Source organism: Anser cygnoides, chromosome 4 (assembly GCF_040182565.1).
Source record: "Anser cygnoides isolate HZ-2024a breed goose chromosome 4, Taihu_goose_T2T_genome, whole genome shotgun sequence".
Taxonomy (NCBI): Eukaryota; Metazoa; Chordata; class Aves; order Anseriformes; family Anatidae; genus Anser; species Anser cygnoides.
The window spans coordinates 47110605-47135985 of record NC_089876.1 but is presented as its reverse complement, the minus strand read 5'-3'; the positions used below and the strand labels follow the sequence as shown (position 1 = coordinate 47135985).

The 25381-nt window shown below is 41.7% G+C and overlaps 1 long non-coding RNA gene across 8 annotated transcripts in view; it reads right to left on the bottom strand.

Moving 5' to 3' along the window:
• The window catches only part of LOC106032252 (uncharacterized), a 228404-nt gene that overhangs the window by 92552 nt on the left and 110471 nt on the right, over nucleotides 1-25381 (bottom strand). For 7 of the 8 annotated variants that reach the window (XR_010831504.1, XR_010831506.1, XR_010831509.1 and 4 more), the window contains exons 3-4: nucleotides 18138-18225; nucleotides 17398-17627 (exon numbers count right to left, since the gene is read on the bottom strand). The exons of the other annotated variant lie outside the window; for it this stretch is intronic. This is a non-coding gene — a long non-coding RNA (uncharacterized lncRNA). The remainder of the gene's footprint in view (nucleotides 1-17397; nucleotides 17628-18137; nucleotides 18226-25381) is intronic. 8 annotated transcript variants of the gene reach the window in all.

The window sequence follows — 25381 nt, the reverse complement described above, 5'->3', positions numbered from 1 at the left end:
TTACAAGTGCAGTGTTCAGCTGGTTTGCTGTCAGACCCTGCCTGATAGACATACAAAGCCGTATCATCTCCTTCCTCCCCCCAGTGCCTTACTCCTGCACTAAGCCTCAGGCCTGCTGGTCAGCTGTAGAGGGCTCTGAGGCCTGGGGTACCAGGATGCAGTCTGTCAAAGACAGGAATTGACAACTCCTCATAAAGATGAGGGACTAAAGCATGCTGATGGCACAACTCTGTTTCTCAATATTTGTTCCTTTTCACCTAAGGCGTATCTGTCTGGAGGCTGTCAGGTTACAGCTGCAGTTCAAAAGCTGCTGCATTTTTCAAGCTCTCTTCTTATCCAGTCCCACTTTGACCTGGCCAAGCTGGTTATCCACAAAAGCAGCCAGGAGAAATTCAACAGGTGAAGATGAATAATTCCTTTTCCAAGAAAAATTTATTTGGTCTGGGTCTCTGGGCTCCTTTAAAAAGTAGAGGAAACTGCTAGGGAAGGTCTCTAGACTGAGGCTCTCAGTCTACACTGCCTTTTATCACCCACCCCTAGACTAATTGGCCTTATCCTGTTCCACTTGCAGGTAGCTGACAACTGCATACCCTAAGTTTTTCCTACAAACACACCTTCATGTTTTTCTGGCAATCTCCACTGCATTTTCGAAAAGACAAACAAAAAGAAAGTGTTTCTATCTTCAGTGACAGACCTACAAGTGCAGCATTTCTCGAACAGTAACATCAGCACATGCTGGGGTTCACAGTTTATTTCTGTAGGGTTTGCAACGTTTGCTTTGACCATGTTTTCCTGTTTAAAAACAGTGTGTTTACCACTATTTGAAGGGGTGAAATGAAGTGCTTTTAAAATAATTGGTCTGGGCAGGAAATAAAAATGCCATTTGGGAAACAGACAGGGCGCTGCTTGTTTACACATCAGTTCGGAAACAAGCTTACACATGCTCCCTCACACTATCAGCCTTGACCCACTGCTTAGCAGTGCAGTTGAGCATAAGGAATTCAGCTACCTGACCAGCATGTTACTAACATGAACACACTTACCAGAGCGTCCACCACTTTTCACAGATTCACAGATTTCTCTAGGTTGGAAGAGACCTCAAGATCATCGAGTCCAACCTCCGACCTAACACTAAGTACTCCACTAAACCATATCCCTAAGCTCTATATCTAAACGTCTTTTAAAGACCTCCAGGGATGGTGACTCCACCACCTCCCTGGGCAGCCCGTTCCAATGCTTAATAACCCTTTCGGTAAAGAAGTACTTCCTAACATCCAACCTAAAACTCCCCTGTCGCAACTTTAGCCCATTCCCCCTCGTCCTGTCACTAGGCACGTGGGAGAACAGACCAACCCCCACCTCTCTACAGCCTCCTTTCGGGTAACTGTAGAGAGCGATGAGGTCACCCCTGAGCCTCCTCTTCTCCAGGCTGAACAAGCCCAGCTCCCTCAGCCGCTCCTCGTAAGACTTGTTCTCCAGACCCCTCACAAGCTTGGTCGCCCTTCTCTGGACTCGCTCGAGCACGTCCATGTCCTTCCTGTAGCGAGGGGCCCAAAACTGAACACAGTACTCGAGGTGCGGCCTCACCAGAGCCGAGTACAGGGGCACTATCACTTCCCTCGACCTGCTGGCCACACTGCTTCTTATACAGGCCAGGATGCCGTTGGCCTTCTTGGCCACCTGAGCACACTGCTGGCTCATATTCAGCCGACTATCCACCAATACTCCCAGGTCCTTCTCGGCCAGGCAGCTTTCCAGCCACTCATCTCCCAGCCTGTAGCTCTGCTTGGGGTTGTTGCAGCCCAGGTGCAGGACCCGGAACTTGGCCTTGTTGAACTTCATGCAGTTGACCTCAGCCCATCGCTCCAGCCTATCCAGATCCTCCTGCAGAGCCTTCCTGCCCTCGAGCAGATCGACACACGCACTTAGCTTGGTGTCATCTGCAAACTTACTGAGGGTGCACTGGACGCCCTCATCCAGATCATCAATAAAGATATTAAAGAGGACCGGCCCCAGTACCGAGCCCTGGGGGACTCCACTAGTGACCGGCCTCCAACCAGATTTGACTCCATTCACCACAACTCTCTGGGCCCGGCCATCCAGCCAGTTTCTAACCCAGCGAAGCGTACGCCAGTCCAAGCCCCGAGCAGCCAGTTTCTTGAGGAGAATGTTGTGGGGAACGGTGTCAAAAGCCTTACTGAGGTCAAGGTAGACCACGTCCACAGCCTTTCCCTCATCCACCAAGCGCGTCACTTGGTCATAGAAGGAGATCAGGTTCGTCAAGCAGGACCTGCCTTTCATAAACCCATGCTGACTGGGCCTGATCGCCTGCTTGCCCTGCAAGTGCCGCGTGATGACCCTCAAGATAATCTGCTCCATGAGCTTCCCCGGCACTGAGGTCAAACTGACAGGCCTATAGTTCCCCGGGTCTGCCCTCCGGCCCTTCTTATAGATGGGCGTCACATTGGCTAGCCGCCAGTCAACCGGGACCTCCCCCGATAGCCAGGACTGCCGATAAATGATGGAAAGCGGCTCGGCCAGCTCCTCCGCCAGTTCTCTCAGTACCCTTGGGTGGATCCCATCCGGCCCCATCGACTTGTGCACATCCAAGCTCCGTAGCAACTCCGTGGCCAACTTTTGTTGGCCAACAGGTAGCAACAGCGACTAAGCAGCACTCTCGGCTGCTGTCTTAAGCGCAGTAGAGGTGGCTTAAATTTGTGTGTTTTAATTTCATGAGGTTACAAGGAAGGCTGGGAAGTCATGAGACTTTTCACTACGAGCTGTGAAAGGGAGCATATCTATTTAGCGATACTTTGTGGCAAGTATATTTCAAAAAAAAAATAATAGTAATTCTTCAGCTGGTCCTTGCTTTGAATTCCTAAAATGATGCCTGTTCTAAGATTCTAGGTGTTCTTGAAAACCTCTAATCCAGCTTTAGAAGCCTGTAATGGCTTGAAAAATGAGGTTCATAGGTTCATTTGTCATAATGCCAGAGACAACTGGGCCCATTAAAATCATGCCCATACATGTCAAAGACAAGAATGAGTTGAGTGAGATGCTGAAACATTGCAAAGAAAATGAAAGTGTGCTGTGCTCTGACTACCTTTAGGGCAATAAAATGCTCTTTTCAGAAGGCAGTAGCACTAATAGGGGGGAGGCTGTGGACAGACCAAACTGAGAAAACTTTCTGAATAGTAAAGGCAGTAAAGTAAGGAATATGTTGCCTAAATGGTTCTTACAGGCCTACACTGTCACACTATTTCCATAGGTAAACGTCTTTCCAGAATACCTGGGTAAAGCTGATCCTGTTATGGGCTGTGAAAAAACTAACCCCAGCAGCCAGATCCCATCTTTTCTCCCTTGTAACCACCAGCAGCTCCTTGCTAGTTTGCTCCACCTGCCTCCTCACTGCTCTGCCTGCCTCCATTATTTCTACCTTCTCTATGAGCTTGCACATCCTCAGCCTCACGTCCAACCTGCAGCCCCTGTCTCCCTGTGTCCTCCTGCAGCCCCACAGCCACCTCCTGACATCAGTGCCTTAAAACCGAGGTGAGACTATGAGAAAACTAGGTCAGAGCTGGTGCTGAGGCTTCCTCAGTATGGAAAAGGGATACCCTGCTGCTTCAGCTTGTTTTTTTCAGACGGCATCCCTTTGTTATCTCCTGGTAGCACTGCTGTCCTCTGACAGCACAGTCACTGGTGCACAGCCTGAGCTAACAAGTCTGGAGGAGCCTTTTACTTCGGGCTCTGTTGAACATTTCAGCTTTCACACTGGTGAGGAACTGGTGGATGAGGCACTCTCTCAAGAACCCTTCCAGCCATATTTACCCTTATTCCATTCTCCTCTGATTTACTCATGATGAACTAGATTCCTGGTAACTTAAAGACAAAAAGAAAGAAAAAGATCCCTAAAATCAGTGGAGGAAAAAGAAACTAAAAGGAGGGAGTAGAAGAATATCTTTATAATAAAGAAATACAGTGGTTCAAATGTTCGTACATGTCTGTTGAAAGTTTGCCTAGAATCCTGAATTTTTTAAGTGCTGAGTACTTTCATCTACAATTAATTTTTACCTTGGTACTTGCAAGTCCCACCACTGAATTAATTGCTCTGAAAAGCAAGCCCCATTCTTTCCTTCCAGTGCCTGAAGCGACCAATATGGATGCAGGTGTTTAATTTTAGGCACATAGGCTTGAAAAATACAAGTGATTAGTTCCAGGGTTAGTTCCCAGATAGATTTACCATAGATAGAGGAAAAACACAATCCATCTGCTTTACATTTTACTAGGAAAGTCAACAGGTAAGGGAGGGCTGGTTTAGTGAACTACTGAAGAGCCGGCTGTCTGCAAACAGATCCAACTCTGGAATGTCTCCCAGAGTCATCTTGGCATTAAACCACATAGATCCACCCTGGTTCTTATCATTAACATATCACGTACGGAGCAGCTGAGTACCTCTTCCCTCACACATGTACAAGAGGCTGGGCACAACTAGGAAAAGTTGTGACCACTGATTCCCAGTGAGCAAAACCAGTTCCAGCCCCATTCTTTGGTTGCTTACTACTGGGGGAGAGGTTGCAGCTTCCTTGGATCATGTGCCAGGTCTGTGCTACTAGAATATTCTCTTAGACCGTATCCCAGCCTCAGATTTAAGAAGTTCTTTTATCCCCTCCTGTTCCAAAAATCTGTCACATGCAGTTCTTCACCCTTCTAGAAACAGACTTCAAACACTTTAAGACACAGTTTAACATGGCAGACTTAACAAGTGTGGTGCATCTTGCACACTGCAGTGCTACATTAATAATAAATATTAATTTACATCCCCACAGTAGGGAAAACTCTGGCAGATTGAGCAGCCCTGAAGCACTTGAGTGTGAAACCACCTGAACCTCTTCATGACAGTGAGGCTCCCGAGGGACTTGTCCAATTTGGAGTAAAGTTAGTGATTTGCAATAGAAAATAACCTTTTCATTCAGACGTAACTTTATGCTCCACTGCAGCGTCTGGCCTATGCGCTCAGCAAATGAAAGGTGGAGCCTGGGTGCATTCACTTGTGTCCCACAGGAGAATGCTCTCACTGGAGAAACTCCACTCCTGGAGCTCCTGTCGGTGACCAGCGGGTTGCAAAGTGCAAGTGGAGGCTCTAGGATGGACTCAAACACCAACCAGGAAAGCTTATTAGCCTGTTTTATAGCGGTATTTTTCAGGAATAAAAACAAAGGACGGGGCAGGAAAATAGAAATGACATGTGGACGAAGCACATTTAACACTTAACTTTGAAAGGAACAGGGTTTTAGCCCTCTTGAGGGCATGCTTACATTCTCTGTCCAGTTTAATAAAACTGGTCACAGAGAACTAATTTCTGCTAGGTAAATAGCAACGGGTACATCAATTTCCTGTCAGCAGCTGCACTTTCAACAGTTTCAGTCTTTCATTCAAATGTGCGAATGCTTTGCTTAAATTGCACATTTCTCATTTAGTGTACCTTGGAAATATGTACTGTCACTCACTCATAATCTCTGCGAAGAGTTTGGCTATGCTGTGCTTTGCATAAAACAGCGCTGGAGAGGATCAGTCAAGCAGATAAGAGGAGACATTAGAACACACACAGGTAGAGCTTGGGAGAATTAAAAAAAAAAAAAAAGCCTCTGACTACAATTCTGTGTAGGAAATGAGGCGTCCAAAAGCCTAAGTTCTAAATCAGCTCACCAAATCTTTCTGATTTTTCTCAAAGGTCAAAGGCTAACTACTTGTGTTAAGAAATAAATTACCACATAGACTCAAGCAGCTTAAAAAGATAAAAAGGTATCTCTTAGAAAAAGCCCAATTTGGAAGTCTTAAACATAGTAATGAATTAATGCAAATCTTCAGAAGATTCTACCTTGCTGGGCAATTCCTCTAAGTAACCTTTCTTTTCGTCTCTGACTGCTCAGGTACAATGATAGGGAGAAACTAGGATGTCATTTACTTAACCTAGCTAAGATTTCTCATTTGTAATTCCAGCAGTGCCACTTCTCCTCCTCTCCAGTCTAGAAGCAGTGTGATTTATGTGCATTCCTGCCACCAGGGGCTCTGGGGATTCCAGGCTCCTCATGTACCTGCTGACATTTTGTAGTCAGCATGCAGTAGAGCCCAGGAACCCAAGAATAGCTAATGAGAAAGAATGTCCCTCGGATCAAACTGAGACTTTTCAAAAATTCCCAGCTAAGTATTTCTTCCACTAGAAAATGCCTGTTTGTTGAAATTTCATCTTTTTAAAGTAGCACTCAGTTTTGGAAAAAAAAAAAAAAGGAAAAAAAAACCATGCCTATTCTGCAAACAGCTCTATTTACAAAGCAGTCATTAAAAATAAAGCCAGATTTAAAATTTCATTACCATTTTCTTAAAATTCAGTTGATTTCTCCATCATGACACTGCTTTGGGAAAGCATTTAACAACCAAAAAAATAAAACAAACACTATTCTTTGTTCTCATTTTTGCTTTGAAACAAGACAGACTTTAAAGACAAACCTTCCTACAGAGTGGAAATTCCAGTTTTAGCACATTCGGTACAAAGCTAGTTATTAAAAAAGATGGGTTTTCTTCCCTTGTTCTTTAATGTGCATTATTTGTATGTCTGTTCACATTGTGGATGCACCCCGATGCAAACCTTGGAAGCCAGAGCCTTTTTTACCCTTGTAGTATTGGTAGCTTATCTGAAGCCATGGTTCATTAAGCACGGAGTTCACGGTGCTGTAAACAGGAATGGCAGTTAAGAAGTGAACATACAGTTAGACACAACATCACCACCAAAAAAAAAACCAAACAGCATAAATCTTCCTCCTTAAAGTGTTTCTCTACGTGTACTTTTATAAAGTGTCTGATTTCAAGCACTACCCCAGCATTTACAGGATGACAGAGTTCCTGGGAAAAATTGACTGAAGACCTGCTCCCAGAAGCCGCATCACTGCAAAGGTTCAGCAGGAACAGTGTGTGTAGTGGAAGTGTGAGCAGAGCTCACGTGGCAGCTACGGGCACATTCTGCAAGGATGCCATCAGCGATGCTTCAGTTCCGGCTGAGTGAGTAGGACACTCCTTCCCAGCTAACTCATAATGCCTTTTCACACAATTGGTCATCCAGGGAGAAACCTCCACGTAGGAACAGATGGTTCCCTAACCAGTTGGCAACAAGCTCAAAAATACGAATCTTCCTTAAGCAGCTTGCACAGCTAGTACGGACAAGACAAAGCACACCTCACATGCAAAGCAGCCATAAATGGAGACGTGCAACTCAGAAAACAAATGAAAACACAGGCAGATGAATATCTTCACTCAGAAGAAACTCTGACGCTGCATTTAGTAAGAATTCATAATGATTTCCAAGTCTGATTTTGTCCTCAAAAAAGATCTAAGAGAACTAGGACCTCAATTTCTCCCACTTTCCCAGCTAATAGCTATGCAGAAAGACATTGTCATGGATAAACGAAAGAGTACGATGTTTCTAGAGATTCAAAGGCTGTCCCCACTAACAATATGAACACCAAGCTCAATATAACTGCATAACCTTATGGGATGAGAGGAAAGGAAATGGCTAACCAAAGCATTCAAAATCTTGTCAGTAGAAGGTGGAAATACATTTTTTAAAAATGTATTTGGTGATGTTGGGCAGAAATAGTTGCCAAACGAGTTACCAAACTAATAGAGAAACCTGCTTTTTGCAAATTCAGTTAGTAATTCAGACTTATCGTGGATGAACGGTACCATTCTGTAAACCTTCATTTCTTAGCTGGAGCAGTCTTTCCAGGGGATTTTTAATTGATGCTAACTACAGAGACGATAGGTCTGAGAAAACCTGATGTATTCTAATCCAGGAGTCAACAAACATCTCTGCAAGGAAATGAAAGGAGTGGAAACTTAAATGATAAAAGCTAGAGATTGTATCTGTCCTCTCTGTACAAAGAATCTTATTTTGGTGCATGAAAGATCTCAAGGGGAAAGACCATAGGAAAAGGTAAAGTTCCTTTTTCTTCCTGAATGATGATCCTGCTGCTTCTGTGATGGTAAGCTGGGGCTGCAGTGCCCTGTCATTCTTGGGCAGTTCAATGGCATTAATCTCACTAGGAGGAAATTCTGGACTACAAAAATTGCGCTCATTAGAAGAGGAAAATCTTCCCTTACAAGAAATACAATATTGGTAGTCAACTGGAAAAGCAGACAGAAGAAAGTAATGTTTACAAAACTCATACTGACAGTCTTTTTCTCCAGTGAGGCTTGTATTACCAGCATTGTGTTGCAAGACACAGCAAAGGATGTTGCTTCAATAAAAGCTATTTTGGTAACAGTCATTTGGTGTACAGGTGCCCAAGCAGCCCCAAGAATCAGCTGAAAATCAGATTAATCATTTAAATAAATAAATAAATAAATAACCCTTCCCCCCCCCAAAAAAAAAAATATCTTTATTGGTACAGAACAAAGAACTGATGAATGGATAGAGGTGTGGAAAGAGTCAGAGTTTTTAATTTTCAAAACTTCCTAGCTGGGAAGGATTAACACACTGCTACAAAAATGTGTAAAGATCTATAAAAGACTGGACTGAACCACTCTGAACAAAGATAATATGTGGGGATGAGTCCGATGACAGACAAATTCTGGCAGCTGTCACAAACCTAGGTGAAGCTCTTGTAATACTTTCATAGCTGACATCACTGCATACATCTTGCTGCACATAACATGCCAAAAACATAAAGCAAAAAGCTAGACTGTCAAGAAAACATTCCTTTCCTCTACAATGACACACCACCATTAGCATCAACAGTGCTAGCTTTGAATGATATATTATCTACTGTTCTATCTACTGAGTAGAGAGAAAAATGGGAGAGAGAAAAGCATGCCTGCAGTTCTGAATCAATCCTATAGTCTGCCCTGGCACACAGAAGGCCAGTCTTTTCAGACATGAAAATTGATTAGGCGTTCTTCAGTCTTTAGTTTTAACCTGAGCATCTGGAACTCCTTTGGGCTGATTAAGAGACTGAGGTGCTCACCCCTTCTGGAGATGGTTGCTTTAGCAAGTGTCTCTTCAGAGTTAAGAATGACTCCATCCAGATCAGGCTGTGTCTCTCTAACTTTTCTGTAGCATGCTGTTGGCAGTAACAAAGGACTGATTGAACACCTAGGTGCCCTTAGCAGAATTACAGAACAAAACTAGCTTGAATTCACACCAGAAATCTGATGGGGGAGGAAAAAAAAAAAAAAAAAAAGTCTGCTCTGGGCGATTTAAAAGGCAATTCTCTCATATTACAGCACTAAGCTAGAATGTCAAACATAACTAATTGTTACAGACGACATTTATTTCTCAAACACAGCACTGCTTAGGAAAACAGAAACAGCAAATCCAGAGTACACAAAGTAAATCTTGTTTTCTTACAGCTCTTAGAACAATGGTCTTTTGATTTATTTTCTCTACCTACCTTTCTAGCAAATCACTCAGTGGAAAAATATCTATTTCTCACTTCTTTCTTTCCTGTGCACCCCAGTCATGGCTCACAGTCGCCAGAGAGTTCTCTTGTCCACTGACACCAAGGAGCAGCTCGCTTTTGCTTGTAGGGGAAATATTACCTGCCTCCTGTGACAAAGCCTCTTACTAGCTTCAGGCCACAAAGCTGTTTCTGCACTCTTTCCTCCAACCATAACATCGCCTTTCATGTCACCCAGTCATGTGGTCACCCAGCACAGAAGTCCTTTCTGTAGCCCTACTCCTACCATTCTTGAAAAGCCACTTCCCTTTGTCTTGAAAGATTTCATAGTCAGCTCTAAAGGTATCCTAAGAGAGCATGATAATCTCTCACCAGTGTCCCAGATGCAGGATGTCAACTCTCACTGAACCATGAAGGCAGCTTAATTGCAATCTAGATTCTGCAAAAATTTGTTTGCATGGAAAAAAAAAAAAAGGTACAAAACTAAAACAAATAAACCCCAGCAAAAATAAAGACTGCTTTTCATCTACAATATATTTCTCACTCAGGATGCAGTATTTGCTGCTTTATTCAGGCACAATGATTAGGAAAAGTGATGCAAACTAGTTTCTTTCTCAAATTACCCATGTAAATTACCCTCTATCTTCAATTTCATCAGTGGTTATGGTAGAGAAAATCAATTCTGATGCTTAGGTCAAAGGACCACAACTATGCTATGCAATACTAGAGGGACTATGCAAGGAAAAACAAAAATTGTATCTTGGGAATATATAAGCCCTATTTATATTACAACAAGGTTGTAAATGAAACAGCAAGAAAAATATTAATTTGAATGTATGTGAATAAATATTTTGCTTCTCCTTTACCCTTTAGCAAAAGAGCTCAAGGAAAAAAAAAAAAAAAAGGCCCCATAACAGTCAGACATTCAGAGACACAAAGCAGTTGCTTGTGCAGCAGGTCACATGCTAGGTTTTTTAGTTTTTAGGCCCCCAGAAAGACTGCTCTCTCTTTGCCAGCCAGGCCTTTGATATGCTCATCATGCATTTAAAATTATTTATGGACAGGCATACAGTCCTGGCAAAATCAATATAAAAAAATAAACAAATCCACCAGCGTCTACTACATTAAATCATTTACTCATTAGGGAACACTTCTGGAACACCAAACCTACCCACTAACATTCCCAGTTTGGCAAAAAAGGCTAGGGGAGAATCGCAGACAAGGTCTCTTTCTCTCATTTTTGTGAGCAAGAGAATGTAACAAGCAACTGTTTTCCAGCAGTTGATCATGAAATGGATCATGTTTTATTTATTCTCCACAAATGGTGAATCAGAGCAAAGTGTAGTCTTGGGATTAATCAGTGGGCTTTTATCACTGGGGCACCAGTTGGACTTTGGTCCCTCTCATAGTGCCTACAAATCACTCTGATTAGATGCCTGCCTCAGACATACATCATTTGACTTTGCTGGCCTCAGGCATAATGACTGGAAGACTGTATAAAGTGGATGAGCTTCCACAGAGTGGGTCACTAAGGCTTGATATAAAGGATGAAAATTAGTGTGCCTGAGAGGAGGCTAGTGAATAACACAGTCAGCTCTGTTGCAGAAGTCTGATCTAGAAAAGATGGAGTTGCAGAGCCCTATAACACTGAGCTGCCTTGATTCCTGGATAAACATCTGGTACTTTTACAGCTGTGCACTGGTGGTAGCAGCGGGGTCACACGAGTTGCAGCTTTCCCACCTCCACTCGGTGGAAGAAAAGAGTCAAGAGTAAACAAAAACATAATAGAAAGGTAATATTGCTTAATTATTTCTAATTGATGTCATGACATCAGCTGTCTTCTACATGGCGGGCAAGAGCCACCTGGCCTAAGAATGCACCTGGGAGATGTTCAAGCCTAGAAGATGACCTATATGCCAGTGACTTGGTCTTTCTGGCAATGTTGGCAGAGGACAACCCTAACATTTAGCAACTCTGAAAATAAGATATATATCTTCTGGTCCCCAAATGTGCCCAAATTTGGCCCAATTCTAACACACAAATGCCCAAGTTTAGATATGCTGATATACTTCGAATCATAGAATCATAAAATGGGTTGGGTTGGAAGGGACCTTGAAGCCCACCCAGTTCCAACCCCGTGCCATGGGCAGGGACACCTCCCACCAGACCAGGTTGCCCAAAGCCCCATCCAGCCTGGCCTTGAACACTTCCAGGGATGGGGCATCCACAGCTTCTCTGGGCAACCTGTGCCAGTGCCTTACCACCCTGAGTGAAGAATTTCTTCCTAATATCTCACGTAAATCTGCCATTTTTAGTTTAAAGCCATTACCGATTGTCCTATCACCACACTCCCTGACACAGAGTCCCTCCCCAGCTTTCCTGCAGGCCCCCTTCAGGTACTGGAGGGCCACTATAAGGTCTCCCCAGAGCTTTCTCTTCCCCAGGCTGAACATCCCCAGCTCTCTCAGCCTCTCTTCACAGGAGAGGTGCTCCAGCCCTCTAATCACCTTTGTGGCCCTCCTCTGGACTCATTCTAATACATCCATATCCTACTTACTAAGTTTTTTTTTTTTCTTTTTTTGCAGTCCATTTACATTGCACAGCTCCCCCCTCCACTGATACCAGCATATCAGCTCCAAATCCAAGTTGCTGTACTTTCCAGGTCCCAGATTCAAAAGCTTCCATATGCTACCTGCAGCACACGTTTCCCTGCTGCAGTGCTGTATGGCTCTCCATCCTGACCTGCCATGCAGAATAATGGTTTGCTGCTGCTTCTGTCAGGGAAAGCAATACCAGTTGCAGTATGACAGTAACTGCATCAACTCAAAATAACAAAGGCTGCAAACACAGCACTGGTGCTTCAGATTCAAACCCTACTTAGGATGCAGTGTGTCATAATGGTTCACTAAAATAGTATTTATTGAATTATTTGGGTAGTGCTTCATTTGGTTGGTATGTGATACACACATTTGCATAGCCCATTTCCGGCATTTCGGCTTCCCAAACTCCTGACTTTGCTGTATATGTTTTCCCTGCTTACACATACAGTTCCTATATTATCTATGAATTATAAAGGTATTTGGGGCTCAGTCTGGGTATGATATGTATATAAATGTAAACCATTGTAACTTGGAAAAGCAAAATTACTTACTGCTTACTACATGAACATGACGGATGTGTTTTCTCTTCCCTTTACACATTATCTATTTGATTCCTTTAGCCTCTTGTCGATATCCATATTCACTGCAGCACCTTCTTTTCCATGAGCAGAAAGAGAAAGTATTTTTCTTCAAAGCTGATGTGAACGCAGCTCAATGTATCATTCAGCAAGCACTCCTGCAGCTCAGTCATCCTACAGGCCATATTAGACATAGGATCCTTGAATCTATAGCCAAAATGAGCCTTACTGCAGAGTGTCTTCTGTAGTTAAGATAAGCAGTAGTTTGCAAAGTATTAGGGGAAAATCCTATACTCTGATCTGAGGTATATTATAATAGGATCTACTTAATATTCAATAGAGCGCTTTCAAAACGCTTTCATTTTAAATACAGTCAAACGTATTGCAATCACATATTTATCTCTCTGGAGAGCCAGAGAATATTTTCTCCATTGTACTGCAAATGGAAAAGAATACTCTAGCGTATCTGACACATTCCTTCGGAGATTTTCAGTGCTTTAAATCAAAGCGCCAAAACAAGGGTTTATTGTAGCAACCCAGAGGGAAGCATCATCTCCAATATCCTGATTCTTTGCAGCTGCTCATTCAGCACGGATGCAACCTGGTTATTAACAGTAACAAAGCTATCAAATGGGGACTTCCTTTGGAAGAAAGACCTTCTGTATGTCTGCACTGCAAATTCTGTACGTGTAAAAGGTACCCATACAAACGTAAAGGAGTTTATATGCAGATGCGTACTCATTCATTGTCATCATTTATATGTATGATGTTTTCCTTATATTAAATAAAACATGTAAGGTGAAAAGGGCCATCAAGTTGAAAAGTCAAGAGTCAGAACAGGTGGTAACAGAAGTCTTAATTCAGCTCCACTGGACAGAGAGGTTATGATACTGTCCTTAATTATACACGCACACTATTTCCTAGCTAGCCTCCTGCCTCATTCAGTACTCAGGACGTACAGAGCTCAGAGAGCAAGTTATTATAACCTCTTCATTATGCTCTCTCAAATTTTGGCCCTTGGCCTTATTCAGTAATACTCAGCCTTATTTAGGATTTCCTATGCTGACTACAGAGTTACTCTTCGTCTCCTGATTGTTTCGACAGTATTGACCCCTGATCATCTCAGCTATCGCAGTCAATTTTGTTAACTGTCCCCATTTTTCAGACAAAGGAACTGAGATACAGTGGAAAAGAAAAATACAAGATCCCATGGCCTAAACTGAAACACAAGACTGCGTTTATCAGATTATACAGCATTTTAAAGCACTCTGTATTTCAAAGCAAAGCCCCACTAGACATCAGCTGTGGCTGTGAGAGCTCAGCACATTTACGGCACTAAGTAGTTTTCTACTTTTCGTAGAAAATAAGACCTACAATAAGTGACTGCTTATCAAAACTGAAGAAACTTCTCCGGGTTATTTTATGGCAGATGCAGGAACAGACTACAAGGGATAAGAATGGCATCTATTTGCTTTGTCCTTGGCATTATTTTTTTCTCCTAACAATCCCCTCAGCCTTTCACCACACACCTCCTCATTTCTGCAACAATGAACTATACAACTCCCATTTCATGTACTTAATGAGGCTGGAGCCTCTCTGAGAAAAAAAGCATGTAATAAAAGAGTGCATTATAGTGTTTATGCACATGAATATCAATTTAAGATTGCAGAGAAAACTTTGACTGCAGTATTTCTTAACTTTTGACTGCCTGATTTTTGCAACATTAGCATTGTTTTAATGTAGGAAATTACAGTTAAAAGTGTCTAGGCTTTTAATACAAATTTTGTTAGGAAGAACGATACGTAACAGTGAGAGCTTTAGATATATTTTAGTACAAGCTTCTACCACTTGAATTAATGAAGCCACCGTGACAGTGGGCCATTATTCCACAGGATGACCAAGTAGCAAGGGTGTTTGAAGCAGACCTTCAAAGTAGGTTTGATGGTAGTAAAGGATGTTAAAACTAAGAATTCTCTTTGGCATTTTCCAGATGCCTCAAGATTTAGAGGAAATATGCCCTCAAGTATGACTTCCATACTTTTTATGTTTTCTTTGACACTATGATTCCTGGCATGTGGAAGGAGCAAACACAGGAGAAATTCTGGTCAGTCGGTGCACTTGTTGGACTGCACATATTCAGTCTACGCAGGGGGGCTATGGACAACATTATGCTATATAACAATCACAGATTTTGCCAGCAGTACTAACCTATAACAAATTAAATATATCACCTACTCTACAAAAATTAAGAAATCAAATCTAGGAAAGCAGAGGGGTGTGTTTCAATGTATCCCAAACTTTGTTTCTTTGGGATTCCATCAGAGATGACATAAGGCACATTTGCTTTCCATCCAGTGACTTCAATCTGTTTCTGGAGCAGTGCTGCATGTTATACCTTAGAACAAAATTTGGGCAGCAATAATGAAGCACCTTGCAGAAAGAATTAAAATAGTAATAATAAATAATAAAAATAAAGGCCTGTCCATGCCTCTGATAAAACATACATATCAGAATCAGTTCAAACCCTTTGCGGTTCACTCACTGCTGTTCATGATAAATTTATCAAGGGTAAAGACATTCTTACTCTCATAAACAAATGACTCTCCAGGTATATATCTAAGCTGAATGAAAAATATGGATGGTGCCAATAACTTTGGTACTCAGAAAAACATCCTATTAGATTATCACAATTTAACTGAAATCAGAACAGGATATATGATGGGTTGTTAGAACATAATTCAAGTGCTTCTGTTCAGAAATGCACGCAGCTTCACATAATGAGACGCATGCATTTTCTAATAAAAGCATACATCTCCCAGAGAAAACAACCCACCTCTACTTCCGTGTACATAAAACATCCATCTTAACAGCTGGAGAATGCTGCCAGGCAGTGATCTGGGCCATAAGGAGCTTATCAGTTACATTCCTTCCCTGCCTCTCCCCTGCAAATACTCTTGGACCCAGTTAAGCAAAAGAAAACAGAGACAGATTGTAAGACAAGCCATGGGGCAGAAAGTTATTCTTGATGTGGAAGTATGCCTTTAACAAATGGAAACTAGTGGTATGATACTGGATACAATTTTATTTTCCTTTCTAAGCTATGGAAACATCCAGAGTAGGATCAAAAATTCACAGGCATGTGAAACCAGCCCTCATCCCCATCTGACAGCAATGGGTAAATCAACCATTGCACTCAAAGGCGCTCACAAAGATACGCTGCCATACAACAATATGTTCCTTGAAACCCATATTCCACAGATATGTGTGTTTTGGATGGGGACACAGTCCCAAACTCAGCAGGAAATGTGTTTCTTGCAGAGGCAGAATGCAGCCCATCAGCTCTCCCATGGAGGCAAGGGCTCGTTGCTGCCTTAGGGCGTCTTGCTCCTCTGCACGGGGCTGCTGCCTCCCCACGCCAGTTTGCCCCAGAGCCCCCCAGGAGCCCATCGAAGCAGGAAGGGCTGCCCCACTTGGAGCAGCTGATCAGTACAAGCCAGCGGCTCTTGTGGCTCCTGCAGGCCCTTGAGAGCCGCCTCGTGCCAGGGAACTGTGGTGGAACGAAGCCTTTCAGGATAAAAGAGCGGTGGCCTGGTGTACAGCTTCCCATGCCCCACTTCAAATCCTACTTACAGCCAACTTCAGCTGGCCCGGAGTCTCATTCTCTCTCCAGATGGTGATTAGTGCCCACACATTGGTCTCAAGCCATAAGGCAGCATGTTCACAGGAAGGCCTGTAGTGAGATGTTAGCGATTGAAAAGAAGCAAAGCCAATGCTTGCAGAAGGAGCAGACAGCTGAGAGAACAGCGTGAAGCTGTGCTCCATGGCCTGAGCAGTGCTGCCTGTACAATTAAGCAGCTTCCAACAAATCTGACCTCTGCTCAACCGACTGCAGAAAGCAGACAAAAAGGATCCTCCCCAGCAATGACTGCTCTGTTCTGCTACAACAATGCAGAAAGCAGCTCTACCGTAGGGGATGCTCCACCACTGAAACCTGTTCACCTTTGTACAGCACAGCAGAAGACTTCACAGCAGTTTTGCTCAAAAATCTAACCCAACTGGCAATGTATTTATTAATAGAAGTACCATCCATGGAGAAATATAATGTGTAAAAAGAACTGACCACAGGCAGGATACTGGACTGGCATGGACAAGGCCAAGGAGTAAGTGAAGTATTATCGCTGCTGCTAAATAGTCTGGGCTGGTATCGCAGGAAAAGTGCTGCTATCACTGATGCAGGTTTTCTGATTTTTGCTTTTAAACACAAAGGTTTACAAGTGCTCTGATCCCACCAAAAGGACTTCACCCATCTTCTACAAATACTTTTTTCACTTCTAAATACATTAATTCAATATTTCACATGGAATGCAGTTGACTTGGCGATACTGCTCACAACACTCCATATTAATCCAACTCATTTTAAATTAAACACAAGGCCAAAACCTTGAATTCAACCTATACTTCAATAAAAGCAGCACTGAGAGAGAAACTAAAGCAGCATGGGATTTTGGCAACTCACATCATGGAAAAGGTGGCGCACGGCATTTTGGACTTACCATACCTTCTGAAAGCTTTAAGGGCCCCGGTCTTGAATACGAAAATTACTATGACTGAATTTCAATTAAAAAAAAAAAAAGTATAGGAAGTGCAACTTGTAGAGAAGATCATTTCCCATAAAAGTAAAAAACAGAATCTAAAACCAGTAAGCCCAAGTAAAAGTAGTTAACCATATTGTCTTCATACTCAAGTGTAAAGCTTTGAAATGCAACTCACTGATGCTGGGCGACTTCCTTTCTACTCCATTGTCCTCTTAGCTTTTCTTTGATTGGAATTGACTGTCAGTCTGGTTTTCTTCAGCCAAATGCTGATCTCAAGTGTTATAGGTGACTAGAAGAAACTGTTGTTTGCTTTGGATATAAAACCAAGTTATTGTTTGTCCATTGTTGCTATTTTAGTCCATACCGCATCAAAACTGTCACTCGTGGCATGACAAAGAATCAGAACTACAAAAAAAAAAAAAGAAGAGTAGATGATGGTGCCTGCAAAGGCAGACAACAGGTGAAAACAGAGAAAATAATGGAGCTATGTTACCCTACCAAGACACGAAAAAGTCACAAATCATGAAGATCCACCCAAATATAAAAACTAAAATAAAACAAGAGAACATGACTAAGGAGAAAAAAGTATGACTGATTAAAAAGGCTCAAAGAATGGCCCCAAAGGAAGTTCAGCTAAACAAAGTGTTTCAGTTTCATTATTAAATTCCTAAATCAGTGTCAATTTGGAGAACTTTGATTATCGGGACATTTTTTAAAAAGCTATACACATGATTTTAGACTACAGCCTGTCTTGGTTTAAACATTGGGACTGGACTCTCATCTGCGTTCAAACTTTGTTCAGGTCTGACAGGTACACAGGTAAAAAATGAGACTTCCTAATGTCTGTACTTCCTATACCATAACTTTCTATGCCCTTTTCCCAGAAAACAAGACAGAGCTGCTGATAAGCCCTACCTCCCAATGTCAGGTATATCCAAAGTTGTCTGGTGTTCTATTTAAGGGCTCCATCAGCAACAGCCCCGCGCTGCCTGCCATCAATCACCTGAAAACAGCATACAGAGCAAGGATGGCTTAGAAATTTTAAGAAGGAAGAGGATGTTTTGCAACCTTTAAAGCATTTTATGCCACCATATAATTTAATATTCTTGCTGTACTTCATATCTAAGAAGAGACAAGCATCTCAAATAAGGTTAATGTATTTACCCTAGGAAGCCCCTAATGGGGCTACACGTTGACTGATAAGCACTGAATATACCCATCCGTGTACAACGCATTCAGTTCAGCATGTGATATATATAGTATGATTCAACAGAAGCTGTGCTCACTCCAGTATCCAGTATCTGTTTCTGTGGATTCAGATTTCAGGTTGTGCAGAGTTCAATTCAAAATATCGTTTGTGCTTTTCTGAATAAACAGGTTTGAATTAGGTCCCTAACTCAGCCTTTATAAATTCAGCTATAGCACATAATAGGATTATTTACCACTTTTATAAAGTGACAAGCGTCAGCTACACAAGTATTTGGGGAATTATACAGTTTGAATGCCTTCAGTTAAAAGCCAGCCTCTAGCCTCCATATTTTTGTAAGATCAAAGCTGGTATTCTCCGTTTAGCCCCCATTCAGAAAGAAGTTGTCAAATCTCAGCCGGAGTTTTTCTGCACTCAGACTTTAACAGCCGCTGATTATCCCCTATCACAGTTAAACCTGCTGGAAGCTGTTTGGAAAAATTCTTCTGTAGCTTCATTTCTCTGTGCCTTCCTCAGAACGCCAGGCAGGGTGACCAGGTAACCCCCAGCTCAGAAGGGAGCGCCAGCCAAGATCCCCCATAACTTCTGATGCTTGCTGGCCCTGTTGGGACCCCCCCCCCCCCCCCCCCCAACAAATTAATGTGGCGTGACTCTGCACAGCTTTCTTCGGGGATTCTCTGCACATACAAATCAAAGAGGAGAGGCAGGGAAAGCGTGACCCTATCTTTGTCACTGAACCACCTGGTTTCTACCCCTTTTTCCCCATAGACTCCAGAAACCTGTACTCCTGTTGGAGGGACTAACAGAGGAGGTGGACAAAGGGAAAGGCAAAAAGAAAGGTATTTTGATCTCCAAAATCCATGCGGGAGAGGCTCAGCTTTCTTTCTGGGATAAGGGTAAGGAGAAGCGGTAGTGGTCACTGTCTGTAGCACGTAAATTTAACTCAGCCAAGTCTCTTGTAACATGGGATGGGAATGAGCCCCGAGGCCACTGAGGGTGGATTCTCACCATCACAGGCAATACTACGACAGATGTCACATTCCCAACATCTGTTCCACACAGCACCGTAAGTCGCCTCTTTCGGTAAAACATACACACAACAATCACAGAAATGTAATGTGCCATGGGAAGAGAGAAGAGATCAGGGTCCCTGAGATGACACTGGATTATTTAGATAACACTTCAAGTGATCCAAAGAGGCTCATGACTCATAACACAAAGCACTGCCAAAACCAAGCCAATCAGCCAAAAACAAAAACACCTTAAAAACCAGCAGTCCCATTCTCAAAGCAAATTTCCTGCTGAGCCTAAATAAGACAACGACAGTCAGTCTAAACAAAAGCATGATAGAAGCACACCAAGCAGGTACTTGAGAATTTGGTGGCACGGAGAGCACACATATATATACCCTGGTTCTAGCTCCTCTCTCATTGCAACCAGTCTAGCTGATTCAGTGGGTAGGAAACAGAAAAAAAACAACAAAAAACAAATCAGCCTGAAGTCAGCCAGGAACTGCAACCTTACTGTGCATCATGGGGCAAGAAGGAAAAGGGACAGGAAAAATCCCTCCTGATGCACAGAAAAAAGTCATGAAGCCCTGACGCATCAGAGTAGTATAGCATAAATCCACAAAAACAAAACAAAACAAAACAAAAAAACAGTTATTCAGACTCCTTTCAAGGAAGATAACCTTTCCCTTGATATAGCCATGGGTGTGTGTGTGTGTGGAATAACCAGGGACGCATAAGACAAACTAAATGTCTTATGTCAGATACCTCCTCTTCCAGTTCCACACCTAAATTTCCATAAGATGATCAAAGCGCATTTAAAACACTCGCCTTCCCTGGACTATTCAGAAGGCCACTCTCAATTGGCTCCAAGCCATGTTTTTTCCAATAGTTTTCTGGATTTTGTCCCGAATCGTTATAATTATAATCATTTTAGATGTTTGTTTTGCTAATAAATATTTTACCAGTTTTAAGTGCCTTGGAACTTGAAATCTGTCTCAATTCCATTTGCAAAAGCTCAGGGAAGCAATAAAATGGACTAGCGCAACTTAGACAAAATTAATTCCATCTTGGGACTTTGGTAGCAAAACAAACCAAAGATTGCTGCATCTTCAGATGAAACTCTGTCAGTACAGCTCCCTACAGCTCATATATTATTCGCTGTAAAAAAAAAAAAAAAAGAAAAAAAAAGTTCCTGAAAATTCCTTGTGTACTTGCAGACAGAACAAAAAGTATTGATGTCACTGCACATAGCCACATTAGCACGGAATATAGCATATTGATTTTAATTTCTTGAAATATGTAAAGTAAATGGATTTGTCTAACCATACATCACAGATATGTGGTATACACAACTGTACGAATTAATGAAAAATCAGCTACGGTCAGGTTTGCGTGCAGTAGTGACAAATGACAAAATAATGATACTCTTGACTTCATGGGTTGCATTAGGCAGATATATAAAATATCTGTTTTGGTGTAATTTAACATATAGCATCAAAATAGGTCAAAATTAATCGATATTAATGCTGCTGTTGAAAAGAGAAGCCTTTAGCTGCCCTGCCTGCATGTTCCCACTGTCTCCCTACCACTGGCAACAGCACAGTTACTTGGGCATCTGGATTGGAAAACTGAACTGGCTGAAAACCAGCTCAGAAGGGAGAAAAAAATCCAAACCCAACCTGTAGCAGAGCAATTAGTCTTTGATGAGACGAGCTCCCTGATCCAGCTGAGCACACAGGTGCTACGACCAGTACAGGGAGGGAAGCGGAAAAAGGACTGTGTGAATCCAGTCTGGTTTAAACAGGGAATGAAACCAGGCTCTTGTTCTGGTGGCTGGAAAGAAAATGATTCTTGGTGTAAGCTAGACAAATTATAACGCTATTTTGGGACTCAACCTCTACCAGTTTATCCAGCACAAGAGTACGCAACATGTTTGAGGAAAATAGCACCAGGACAAAAACAGCTGTATTAAGGTCAGGCTTCAGGACCAATGAACCACTCTGCTGCCAAAGCAGTATTTAATGCTTGATTTGCAAAACAGGTGCTGCTTTGCACCACAAAGAGAGACCTGGGAGTCTCACAACTGCATTAAGGACCAGACACAGGCATTCAGGGGATGGGCCTTCCCATCCTCCCCCACAAGCCTTTCTCATTTCACCATTAAAACCTGCCTCCATTTCTAAATGACAGGACTCTTACATGTCAGATTACAGTCGTATACTTACAAGGGGTGCTCTGACCACATCCACTGCTGAAATACTGGGCTACCTTGCTCACTTTGAAGGTCACTCTGGGCATGGTGGTAGTTGCAGCATCCGCAAACAAACTGAAAGAATTTTACAATATTGTGGCCAAAGAAGCTTTTATAAACAGTTTGCCTTTACCTATGGACGGGAAACATTTCTCTAGTTGTGATTACTGCTCATCTACCATGAAGCATTTCTTTTCAACTGCTTATCTAACAAGGAGAGCATTTCTCTTCTTCAAAGCAGCTGATTTCAGCTTCTGTCAAGGTCAAAAACGCAAGATTAAAGGGAACCTGCAGCAATATGATGGTTTCTATGTCCCACAAACTGATCTCCCTTTGTTTACCATCAGATTCCCAGTCTCTGAAAATCAACCCATGAAAACACAGGGTGATCTTTATTGTCTTACTTAAATTCCTTTCTTCACTAGTATCGAGACCAGAATTTTATTAGGAAAAAAAATGCTATTTTGACCACTTGGAATACTAGAAGCTACATTCACCCTCTTATTTTCATCTTATTAAGATATCACGTAAGACAAGAAAAAAAATCATCTTCTAAGAAATCACAACCATTTATCCAAGTTCTTGTAAAATGGTCTGTATATGTTTTTGGCTTAGGTATCTCTTTCTTGCTAAGAGCATAATAGGTGAGAATACATGCCAGTCAGTGTTGAACAAGTAGGTAATTTAAATGTTAACTGGTAAAATGTTAACATGGTAAAAAATAAAATGTTAACATGGTAAAATTACAAATGGTCAGTGACCCTGTTCTGGCCAAAATGAAGGAAGATGATAAAAATTATAAGTGGAGTCAAATTTCTGAACTCCACAACTGTAAAATAATCCCAGTGCAGAGTTAATATTAGAGAATCACAGAATGGTTGATGTTGCAAGGGACCTCCAGAGATCATCTAATCCAACCCCCCAGCTCAAGCAGGGTCACCTAGAGCATGTCACACAGGATGGCATTCAGGTGGGCCTTGAATATCTCCAAAGGAGACTCCACAGTCTCTATGGGTGGCCTGTTCCAGTGCTCTGTCTATCCCATTGCCCCACCTGCCTGTTCTTTTAAGTGTGTAAAGATTTGAAAATTTATGAAAATAACTATTTATGGAGCTATTTGTGGGCTCTCTTCGCTTCTGTCCTGCTCTGTTTGTTTTTTAAAGGAAGCAAAATATGCCTAAATTAACTTCTGTTGCAACTCCAGATGAGTCAGTGCAATTACACCTGGGATTAATTTGCCTAAGTGTGTCTGACCATGTTCTGAACAGAGTTCTCTGGTCTGCTCAGATAAACCTTCACAGTTTTTTAGGTAAACAAACATGTACTTTTAGGTGTCATAACCCATAGGTTGCTGGAACTGGCTAAATTTGAGGTAGAGCTAATTGGGTTGGGGATAGGCCATTAAATTTAGTCTTCAACTGCAGAACTCTCTTGGCTACAGAAATCAGAGTTCATTCACCAAGGAAAACACAAGGCCTCCCCTTTGCAAAAGCTTTTCTGCAGTGATACTAGATAATGGGTTGGCATCAATTCCCCTAAGATAAACAATTAGAAATATTTCAGAACTTTAAATAATTAAACAGGCAAAAAGCAAGCAATGATTCAAGTATGCCAAATGTGAAACACAAGGGATGGATGGAGCAGAGCTTTACATGTGGAGATTTGTCTATGGAAATATTAGAAATACTTGCGATTCATAAACATGAAAGCAGAATCAGGAAGGGAAGGGTATGAAAGTAGTAAAGAGTGAATATAATATGTACAAGATTTTTTTTTTCCAGTTTGAAATACGGATTTTAACTTGTAAATTGAATTGACATGCAAGAAACAGCATTCCTATCAAAACCACCCAGGTGGATTATGTTAGTATTTCTAGCATATAGCACAGTGACAAAATGAGCAGTGATTCCCACAAGTGCTAGCACATAGAAGAACGCCTAGCCTTAGGGCTGATGCGTTAAGTCCTTTCAGCGCTAAGTGACAGTAACGTGTAAGAGTCACATACTCATATCCTTTAGGATACAAATACCAGAAATGAATTAACTGATTTGAAAACATTTTTTGGATGATAGGAAATCAGCACAGTTCGATCTTGGAGCTGAAGTCTGAAATTGCACATAGCAAGCTGAATGGCGATGACTAAGCAAGCAAAATACATTTTAAAAGCTTTAAAAAAAAAGAAAGGAAAATCCACTGCCTAGACCATTAGATAGTGACTTGTATGTCTCACAATGCTTCCCATTGCGCCATGTTAATAAAGTTTATTTTGCATTCTCACAACAGTCTCTTTCATTACATATCCTTTCAAAACTCATTTCTTTAAAAAGACTCATGCATGAACTGTTCTTGTTAAAGCATTTAACACGCCAATTAAAACAGTATGAATAAAAGAACATTTTGTAACTCAAAGTGACTGAAATCCCAAATGACGGTGTGATTTTAAGTTCTGATTCTTTGGTTCTTGCCTTTTTTTTTTTTTTAAAAAAAAAAAAGCATTCTGCCTTCTTTTCTGCAATCTTTTCTTGTCCTAATGTTAATTTAAAACCCAGTCTGGCAACCTTCTATATGGTATCAATTGTCAGTAAGGCATTCCTTGCTACCAATTGGTGTGTCAGATGAATCTCTTCAAGAAAAAAATGCCTCTTAGTATTGAGCTCTACATACATACGGTCATGGGATAAGCATTTAGTATTAAAAAAAAGGAACCTAGAACTATTTTGTTGGAGCTTATATAATTATCAGCTTTAAATCAAGAAATACTCCATTTCTGACAATATGCTGTTCAGCACTCTCAATCCCCTAATTCAGTGGACTGCAGATGAACTTTAATAAAAAGGGTATATAATTCAATCACGATCTGAATAAGTTAGGACATTTCACCATAGAGTGTGAGTGGAATAAATCCAGCCAGGATGTACTGGGGCCAAAAGTACTCTCTTGTCCTTTGAAAAGAAAGGCATAATAGATGTTTACCTGAAGTAATAAAGATTATCTACCCAGCCCCTCTAGTCCAAAGCATCTCATGATAGAAGACACCTGTAAAGACTGAAGGGCATTTCATACATAAGCAGTACATTACCACAATTCCCTTCCAAGGATATTAATAAGATAAATAAAATAATAAAATAAAACCAGACCCATCTGTGCATCTACTACAATTACAAATATATTTCAATCCTTACTTCAGGAATTAATTCCAATATGTTTTGCCTAATACATTTATAATAGAAGTCAGATTTTGCACTTAACCTATTTCCAGAGTTCAACGTACCATTCTACCTATACCTGATTCTGTCATCTCCGTTTTCCTCCTCCTTATTGTGCAAACTATTTCTTCTTCTCTTTTCTGACTAATACTGCCATTCTATGACATCTCCCTTACTTACCCCATAAGTGCCTCCTTTCATCTGCCTTTAAAACTCTAAGACTCCACCTCAGTGCAAGGTACTTCTAGCAAGGGCAGAACTCCCAGGCCTCTCTTCAAATCACCAGGTTTACCATGGTCCCCAGATGCTCTGGTGAAGACCACAATTCACCTTTAACCTTTGGAGTTGGTGTGGAAGAAGAAACCTTGGCAATTACAGTCCCAATGCTCCATTTGGAAGGCTAATTTAGGAAATGAAACGAAAAAAGGGGGGGGAATGCATCTGTTTTGTAAGTCACTAGATTAATTTTTACTTTAATACTTTGC